Source organism: Gopherus flavomarginatus, chromosome 16 (genome assembly GCF_025201925.1).
Source record: "Gopherus flavomarginatus isolate rGopFla2 chromosome 16, rGopFla2.mat.asm, whole genome shotgun sequence".
Classification (NCBI taxonomy): domain Eukaryota; kingdom Metazoa; phylum Chordata; order Testudines; family Testudinidae; genus Gopherus; species Gopherus flavomarginatus.
In genome coordinates, this window is record NC_066632.1 from 6828329 (window position 1) to 6838796 (window position 10468).

Sequence of the window (10468 nt, forward strand, 5' to 3'; positions counted from 1 at the left end):
TTCTAGATGTTACTTCCACCTCCTTAGCCATCAACACGGGTTGTGCTTCCAAGATATACAAACTTGTTAGCCATGTCATATTCTTCACTGTCAATCACAGATGCCCCATCATTGCTGGTTCCCCTTTCAACTCGCACAACTTTTGTTTTCTTTTGGCTAATTCTTAATCCTGCTTTGGCGGCCTCATGTTTGACTTTGGGGAGGATCTATTCTGTGGTGTCATCACCTGTGTCCCATGGAACAAAATCGAGATCCTGAAGTTTTCCTCTGCTTAACATAACTCCTGTATCTCCCTTTGATGCTGCATTTCGCTTTTGCATCGCATAATCTAGCATCATGCCGAAAAGAAGAGGTGAAGAGATGCAACTGTGCTGTGCTCCAGCAAAGATAATCAGCTCAGTCGATCTCCCCACTTTCTGTCCTTACCTAGCGTTTTACCCTTTGTGCAGCATTGTAACTACTGATATTATCTTTCTAGGAAGCCATATTGTTGCAAGATCTTCCATTGCAACTCTGTCTGAATGCAACCAAAAATGTTGATGCACTCTATGAAATGCAAGACTAATTTTCTCTGCCAGGCAAGCCCTTTCTCGGTCGTCTCAGGGCAAATCTTTGAGCTCCACACACTATTTTTTCAGTCTAAAACCTGCACACTCATTACTGTTTTTCATATATCACCAGTTTCATTCCGTCCAACAGTAGACTATAAAACACTTTTCCAGGTACTGAAAATAATGTTATTTCTGGCCAGTTATCAACACCAAGTAGTTGCCTTTCTTTGGTAATTTACAGATCACACCTTTCTTCCAGTTGTCTGGGTAAAATTATTTCCCCCAAACTATATTACAAAGTTTATAGGCTTCAGATATTACCACATCCTCACCGGCTTTAAGCTTTAAAGGTTCCTCTCTCTGAGAGCCCCAGGCAGGTGGCAAACATACCCACAGCGACCAGAATAGAAACCCCACCAGCTGCAGCCACCATGCTCCAATGGAGGGGAGACCCTGGTTTGCGTAAACACCTGTTTTACAAAAACAAGTGCAGCTCATTAGAAGCCAGGCCTGAGGTGTGGGCACTGGGATATTCTCAGCAGGATTGGGGTGGGGGTGGGGGTGGGGGGAAAGCGAACTGGTAAAAGGCCCATGGCCACCCCATCTTGGACTGAGAGCTCATCAGATCCCACAAGGCTGGGTCTAAAGATCTACAATCTCCCAAGAACAGGCAGGGTGCTGGGGGGAGGATGGAGGGGCAAAACAGATGACTTAATGGGGGTGAGGTTTTGTCTAGTTAACCCAGATGCCAATGCCCAAGCATAGCACGAGAGGGCGCCCTGTGGTTGCCTCAGTAATGGGATCTGAGAAGGCTGCGTTTCAATGCACAAAGAGGCATTTTTCCACAAACAGTGTCTAGGAACCTCAACCCTGGCCCAAAACCCCATAGTGCTAGGCCCCGCATGTTATTTATTAGCTGTATTATGGTAGTGCCCAGGGCCCTGTAGTCCTAGGCCCCGTATGTTATTTATTAGCTTGTGACGAACTGGGAAAGTTCTTAATGTTTTCTCTGAGTACTGTGTTGGTGCCTCAGTGTCCCCATGGCAGTTCTTAAGTATCTGGCAGAGCAAAGGGCCAGTGCACCTAAATGCCTGGCACTCTGTCTCCTAGCAACTGATGGCCTGGGCCCCTCCTCTGCAAAGGTGCCAGCTGAAGGTGTTGGAGACAAAGGGATCAGGTGACCTCCTGGCCCGGGAAAGGGGCTGAGCAGAGAGGAGGGGTTGGGAGAGGTTGTTAGTCTGGAGCTGGCTGGGGTCAAGGGTGGAGGGCAGACCTGGGGGTCTGGCTCACTGCCCCCCAGAATGGACCCAGCCGAGGGGTCCGGTTCACTGTATCTACAAGCTCTGTGTTAGACCCTGTTCCTGTCATCGAATAAACCTCTGTGTTACTGGCTGGCTGAGAGTCACGTCTGACTGCAAAGTGGGGGTGCAGGACCCTGTGGCTTCCCCAGGACCCCGCTGGGGTGGACTCGCTGTGGGAAGCGCACGGAGGGGCAGAGGATGCTGAATGCTCCAAGGAGAGACCCAGGAGGTGAAGCCATGGGAGCTTCTTGCCCTGAACAAGTCTGCTCCAAGGGAGAGGAGGCTCCCCAAAGTCCTGCCTGGCTTGGTGGGGAGCAGTTCCAGAGCATCGCCCGGTGACTCCGTGACAACTGGTGGCAGCGGTGGGATGTACTGCACCCGGCGCTGCTTGCAGTAAGTGACTGGGGAGCAGTAAAACAAAGGAGGGATAATGAGGACCAGGCGTGCTGAAGGCTCAGAGAGGGACGGTTTCAGGGGGCAGTTAACCTCTGGGAGTGTGTGACCAGCGAGAAGGACTGTTGGAGTAACGGGGTCCCCCTGAGGATTGCAGCGAGCAGTCTCAGGGGCGGAGGAGCTTGCCGCTCGACCCTGGGAGAGAGAAGGATTTTTGCAGTAGCAGGGTTCCCCGGGGGATTGCAGGAGCAGTCCCAGGGGCGGAGGTGTCTGCAGCTCGACCCTGGCAAAGAGGTGGTGATCACGAGAAGGGCTGGCACACCAGGGGTTCTTCCTGGAAACCATGGGGGAGCCAAGAGCACACAGGCCTGTGAGTCCAGAGCCACTTGGGAACGGTGAAGTGATGGCCTATCACCATCTCCTTGAGAAGGACATTGTGATCCTGTGCACAAAGAGAGGGTTACACATGGGGAAATTCACCAAGGCACAGTTAATCATGCAGTTGGAGGAGAAGGACCGCTCTGAGGAGCAGATTCCTGGCCCAGATGGGGCTACAAGAGGATCTGAGAGCAGCTGGAGCATCAGCCAGGCATCCCCGGGAGTCTGGTCCCCAATCAGACGAGGGTCTTCACGATTGGGTTCCCTATCAGGAGATTGGAGACGGATGGGATGGGAGCAGAGCCCGAGAGAGCGAGAGGACCGTGAGAGAAAGCAAGAGCCCGAGGAAAAGCTGCAGGAGAAGCAGCAGCAGCGTGGACTGGTGATGGTGGAGCAGAGAGACATAGGGGGCTGCCCAGGGGTCAGTGGGGAAACACGCCTGCGGGGGCGAGACCCTGGGACAGAGAGAACTGTGGTGGTGCAGCCCCAGATGCTGAGGAGCTGTGGGACCTGGGTGAAGTTCCCTGGGGTGAAGCCCCTCGCCCTGCCTATGGCCCAGATCCCTGTGCAGACCCAGGAGGGGTCGGGCTGGCTGGTAGTTGGGGTTCTCCAGGATATCGGCTGGGAGGCCCTGTTGGGGGGTGACTGTCTCCCCATGGGACAGGATCCAGGCCCTGCTCCTGTAACGGCCGAGGGTTTGAATTCAAATCCAGGGAACCAATTGGCTAGGATTGAAATGGTCAGTGAAAATGCAAATAACCTGGCTGGCAGGGGGGGAGGGGCTGCTGGGCTCAGGATACCTGCCTACCTGTAACCAGCCCCCTGGGGCTGAGTGGGAGGGAGAGATGCTCCCCACCCCCCTGCACACCGGAGAGGGGGCTCACGCTGGCTCTGATGCTGTGACCAGAGCAGAGAGCTCGCTGCCTGCCCCCACTGGGACAGCAAGGGCAGCGCTGAGCACGGGGGAAGCTGAGACCCCAGCTGAGTGCAGGGACACCCAGGCAGGGCAGGTCAGCTGCCAAACAGGTTTGCCTGGTCCAGACGTGCTGCTGGGAAGTGATTACACAGCAGGAAGGGAGCTACCAGGGACAGGGCTCAGGGGGGCTGTGACTCCAGGCCCAGCCAGCGAGAGGGAGCAGGTCCCACTCCCTGCCCCAGCCGCTGAATCCCAGACCGAGCTGCAAAAGGATCCCTCCTTGGAGAAGCTGAGGGAACTTGCTGGCCACAGCACTGCAAACCTCCGTGGGGAAGGCTGCACGGACAGAGTCCTGCGGGAGGAGGGATTCCTGTACCGGGAATGGGCTCCCCAAGGGGAAGTAGAACTGGGGGGAATCGGGAGGCAGCTGGTGGTGCTCCAGGAATCCACAGGGCTCTTCCCATTTGAGCTGCTGGATGGGAGGAGAGTGAGGGGACCCCTGGACCTGAAGAGGGAGGATTGGATGGAGAAGGGGGAAGACCCCCGGGGGGATCTCTTCCCTGAGGTGGGAGCCAATCTCCCCATCAGGTGTTCCCCATTCAGAGTCATTGGGAAAGCAACCCAGATCCTGGAGAGAGAGGTCAGGAACATCCTGGCTTTAGATGGGATCCAGCCATTTTACAGCCCATGGGCCTCACCCATGGGGCTGATCCCCAAGGGAGACAGGAAGATCTGGTTTTATGGGGGCTATCAGAAGCTTAAAGCCATCACAGTGTCCGATGCCCACCCCATGCCTAGGCCTGGGGAGATTCTAGACAAGCGGAGGGAGATGGAGAACTTGGCCCTGGCAGACACTGATAACATGTGCATCTTTAGCCAGACCTGGGAGGAACAGGTGTCCCAGGTGAAGAGGAGGCTGGGCTGCCTCAAGGAGGTGGGACTGACGTTAAAAGCTGGAAAGTGTAAGGGGGGACGGCAGAGGAGTTGTGTCTGGGCCACAAAGTGGGAAGCGGCTGCCCAAGCCCAGAGCTGGCCAAGGCCAAGATGGGGGTTCTTAAGTGCTGGGAGAAGACCCCGTCCCAGTTTGGACCCCAGAGGTATTGGGGTAGCAAAAGGGTTCAAGCCGCATAAACCTTCCCACATGCGGCCTGCAAGTGCCATCAAGCACACCCGACCTAAGGGAGGGCGTGAGACTGGACTGTCCTGGTGTAACTCACACCGAGGAATGGGAGAGATGCTGGGGCATCCATGGGAACGCTGGTGGGTTCGAACTTCCCCAGGTCACTGGCAGGAGTGACCTCGCTCAGTTCGGTCTCGAAGGGGGGAGAGATGTGACGAACTGGGAAAGTTCTTAATGTTTTCTCTGAGTACTGTGTTGGTGCCTCAGTGTCCCCATGGCAGTTCTTAAGTATCTGGCAGAGCAAAGGGCCAGTGCACCTAAATGCCTGACACTCTGTCTCCTAGCAACTGATGGCCTGGGCCCCTCCTCTGCAAAGGTGCCAGCTGAAGGTGTTGGAGACAAAGGGATCAGGTGACCTCCTGGCCCGGGAAAGGGGCTGAGCAGAGAGGAGGGGTTGGGAGAGGTTGTTAGTCTGGAGCTGGCTGGGGTCAAGGGTGGAGGGCAGACCTGGGGGTCTGGCTCACTGCCCCCCAGAATGGACCCAGCCGAGGGGTCCGGTTCACTGTATCTACAAGCTCTGTGTTAGACCCTGTTCCTGTCATCGAATAAACCTCTGTGTTACTGGCTGGCTGAGAGTCACGTCTGACTGCAAAGTGGGGGTGCAGGACCCTGTGGCTTCCCCAGGACCCCGCTGGGGTGGACTCGCTGTGGGAAGCGCACGGAGGGGCAGAGGATGCTGAATGCTCCAAGGAGAGACCCAGGAGGTGAAGCCGTGGGAGCTTCTTGCCCTGAACAAGTCTGCTCCAAGGGAGAGGAGGCTCCCCAAAGTCCTGCCTGGCTTGGTGGGGAGCAGTTCCAGAGCATCGCCCGGTGACTCCGTGACAGCTGTATTACGGTAGTGCCCAGGGCCCCGTTGTGCTAGGCGCTGTATATTAATTATTAGGTTGTGACGTTAGTCTGGTGTTATCTGGACCAGTGATCTGCTAGGTCACTCCAATCCTTGACTCTGGGACCAGCCTTATCCTGCTCTGCAGTGAGAACTCCCACTCCTGGGCTGTTCACGCACAGCCTCTGGCATGTAAGCTGCTCCTTGGACTGTGCAACCGAATGGCACTAGCCAATATCTCCAGTCCCAGGCACAACCCTGGGAACCTCTGTCTTGCAGTGTCCATTTATGGCCACTGGACACTGCAAGCTTATATGAGTTCATCAAGTTAACAAAGAAATTGTTATGTACCAGGCTTATTATCCCAAGGGGAGCCTCTGCCATGCTTCAAACCAAACACACTGCTTCAGGTAGAATAAACAAACACATTTATTAAGTATAAACATAGATTTTAAGTGATTATAAGTCAAAGCAGAACAAGTCAGATTTGGTCAAATGAAATAAAAGCAAAACGCATTCTAAGCTGATATTAACACTTCCAGTGCCCTTACAAACTTAGATGCGTCTCACCACAGGCTGGCTGGTTGCCCTTTCAGCCAGCCAGGCTCTCCCCTTTGATCAGTCGCTTGGTGGTGATGTGTGTTGATGGAGGTGGAAGAGAGAGGAAGAGCAGGCAAACATCACTCTCTTTTATCATGTTATTTCTTCCCTCTTGGTTTTGCCCCCTCCTTTCAGAGTCAGGTGAGCATTACCTCATCACAGTCCCTAACTGACCAAGGGAAGGGGGGTGACTCACTCGAGAGTCCAACAGATACTTTGTTGCTGCCTAGGCCAGTGTCCTTTGTCTCTGTGAGGCTGGGCTGGGTTTGTCCCATACATGCCCTGATGAGGTGTGAACTGTCCCTCTGTTCCTGGAGAGGTTTTGCCTGGGCTTGTTTTAAGCCATGAGGACACATTTTCAGCCTCATAACTATATACATGAAATTACAACCTATAACATTGCTATAACATCATTATAACAACAATTCTCAGTGCATCATGAGCCTTCCGAAAACACGTGACATGACAAACTTTGCACTGGATACCGCACAATCATTCTATAAGAATGAACATGCGGGGTGCAGGATATTCCCCCAAGGCACAGAGAGTCACGTAGGTGTATTACAGTAGCACCCAGTGCCCCATGGTGGTAGGTGCCGTACGTTAGTAATTAGGGGCATTCTGGCAGCACCCAGGGCCCCATGGTGCAGGGCAATGTATGTTATTTATTACATAAGAACATAAGAACGGCCATACTGGGTCAGAGCAAAGATCCATCTAGCCCAGTATCCTGTCTTCTGACAGTGGCCAATGCCAGGTGCCCCAGAGAGAATGTACAGAACAGGCAGTCATCAAGTGATCCTTTCCCTGTTGCCCATTCCCAGCTTCTGGCAAAGAAATGCTAGGGACATCATCCTTGCCCATCCTGGCTAATAGCCATTGATGGACCTATCCTCCATGAACTTGTTGCAGGGGGGACAACAGTGGGGGTTCGTTTGCCCGGTGTGCGTATCCCCAATGACCACACCGGAGTGGAGAAGCAAGTATCTTTATTTGAGTCAAATAAGGTGCAAGGAGATATACAATCTCAGATCATGCACGCATCACTATCCGTTGCCATGTCTTATATACCTTACTTGTTTACAAAGATGTTCACAGGTTCTACAATTCATCATTTACAATTCATTAACTTCCGGATCTTTTAATTAACTATATCCTTAACCCATACTACTGATCCCCCGCCCTTTGATCGATAACATCTTGCACCATAAACAAAAGAACACAAGAAAATGATAAATGATTACATGTACTCATGCTAACTTTAAAGGAACATATTGTTTAGCTCGAAAGGCAGTCGTAGGCCTGAGAATGTAAACTTCTGACCCCACGCCATATTGCCAGTTACCTGGAGCCCTGCACCCCCCAACAAACTTATCTAGTTCTTTTTTGAACCCTGTTATAGTCTTGGCTTTCACCACATCCTCTGGCAAGGAGTTCCACAGGTTGACTGTGCATTGTGTGAAGAAATACTTCCTTTTGTTTGTTTTAAACCTGCTGCCTATTCATTTCATCTGGAGACCTTTAGTTCTAATGTTATGAGAAGGAGTAAATAATATTTCGTTATTTATTTTCTCCACATCAGTCATGATTTTATAGACCAGGGGTTCTCAAACTGGAGGTCAGGACCCCTCAGGGAGTTGCAAGGTCATTACATGGGAGGTCGGGAGCTGTCAACCTCCACCCCAAACCATGCTTGCCTCCAGCATTTATAATGATGTTAAATATATTTAAAAGGGTGTTTAATTTATTAGGGGGGGGTCGCAATCAGAGGCTTGTTATGTGAAAGGGGTCTCCAGTAAAAATAGTTTGAGACCCACGGTTCTAGACCTCTATCATATCCCCCCTTAGTTGACTCTTTTCCAGGCTGAAAAGGCCTAGTCTTATTTATCTCTTCTCATATGGAAGCTGTTCCATACCCCTAATCATTTTTGTTGTCCTTTTCTGTACCTTTTCCAAGTCCAATATATCCTTTTAGAGATGGGGCGACCACATCTGCATGCAGTATTCAAGACGTGGGCATACTATTGACTTTTATAGAGGCAATATAATATTTTCTTTCTTATTATTATCTATCTCTTTCCTAATGATTCCCAACATTCTATTAATTTTTGACTGCCGCTGCATATTGAGTGGATGTTTTCAGAGAACTATCTACAATGACTCCAAGATCTCTTTCTTGAGTGGTAACAGCTAATTTAGATCCCATCGTTGTACATGTATAGTTGGGATTCTGTTTTCCAATGTGCATTACTTTGCATTTATCAACATAGAATGTCATCTGCCATTTTGTTGCCCAGTCACCCAGTTTTGTGAGATCCCTTTGTAACTCTTCACAGTCAGCTTTGGACTTAATTATTTTGGGTTGTTTTGTATTAACTTCAATTTTTGCCACCTCACTGTTTACCTTTGTTTCCAGATCATTTATGAATGTGTTGAATAGGACTGGGCCCAGTACAGATCCCTGGGGAGACCACTATTTACCTCTCTCCATTCTGACCATTTATTCCTACCCTTTGCTTTCTATCTTTTAGCTAGTTACTGTTCCATGAGAGCATCTTCCCTCTTATTCCATAACAACTTACTTTGCTTAAGAGTCTTTGCTGAAGGACCTTGTCAAAGGCTTTCTGAAAATCTAAGTACTCTATATCCACTGGATCCCCTTGTCCACATGCCTGTTGACCTCCTCAAATAATTCTAGTAGATTGGAGATGCATGATTTCCCTTTACAAAAATCATGTTGACTATTCCCCAACAAATCGTGTTCATCTACGTGTCTGACACTTCTGTACTTTACTATAGTTTCTACTAGTTTCTACTACTGGCCGGTACTGAAGTCAGGCTTACCGGCCTGTAATTACAAGGATCACCTCTGGAGCCTTTTTTAAAAATTGGCATCATAATAGCTATCCTCCAGGTTACATATCACAGTTATTAGTTCTGAAATTTCACATTTTAGTTCCTTCAGAACTCTTGGGTGAATACCATTTGGTCCTGGTGACTTATTACTGTTTAATTTATCAATATGTTCCAAAACCTCCTCTAATGACACCTCAGTCTGGGACAGTTCCTCAGATTTGTCACCTAAAAAGGATGGCTCAGGTTTAGGAATCTCCCTCACATTCTCTGCAGTGAAGACTGATGCAAAGAATTCATTTAGTTTCTCTGCAATAGCCTTATTGTCCTTGAGTGTTCCTTTAGCATCTCCATCATCCAGTGGCTCCACTGGTGGTTTAGGAGGCTTCCTGCTTCTAATGTACTTTAAAAAAATTTGCTGTTATTTTTTGAGTCTTTGGCTAGCTGTTCTTCAAATTCTTTTTTGGCCTTCCTAATTATATTTTTACACTTCACTTGCCAGAGCGAACAGAATGTGGTGAATCATTAAGAAAGGGATAGATAATAAGACAGAAAATATCATATTGTCTCCATATAAATCCATGGTGTGTCCACATCTTGAATACAGCATGCACATGTGGTTACCCCATCTCAAAAAAGATATATTGGAATTGGAAAAGGTACAGAAAAGAGCAATAAAATGATTAGGGATATGTAACTGCTGCAATATGAGGAGAGATTAGTAAGACTGGGCCTTTTCAGCTTGGAAAAGAGACAACTAAGGGGGGGTATGATTGAGGTCTATAAAATCATGACTGGTGTGGAGAAAGTAAATAAGAAAGTGTTATTTACTCCTTCTCATAACACAAGAACTAGGGGTCACCAAATGAAATTAATAGGCAGCAGGTTGAAAACAAATAAAAGGAAGTATTTTTTCACACAATGCACAGTCAACCTGTGGAACTCCTTGCCAGAGGATGTTGTGAAGGCCAAGACTATAACAGAGTTCAAAAAAGAACTAGATAATTTCATGGAGGATAGGTCCATCAATGGCTATTAGCCAGGATGGGCAAGGATGATGTCCCTAGCGTTTCTTTGCCAGAAGCTGGGAATGAGCAACAGAGAAGACTTTGGTCTCACCCCACTGGCTAACCATAAGTCACACAAGCAATTCCCTTAGATACTCCAGTCCCTAGTGTTTCTTTGCCAGAAGCTGGGAATGGGTAACAGAGAAGACTTTGACCTCACCCCACTGGCTAACCATAAGTCACACAAGCAATTACCTTAGATACTCCAGTTTCCCCACATCACCACCAGTGCCACTCGTTATGGGGACGAATGATTATGAAAATCAATACCCCAGTAAAAGAAAAAGGGTTCTCCCGATCCCAAAGGATCAAGCCCCAGACCCAGGTCAATATACAATTCAGATCTTACCCACAAATCACGCTGTTGCCAATCCTTTAAAATCTAAAGGTTTATTCATAAAAG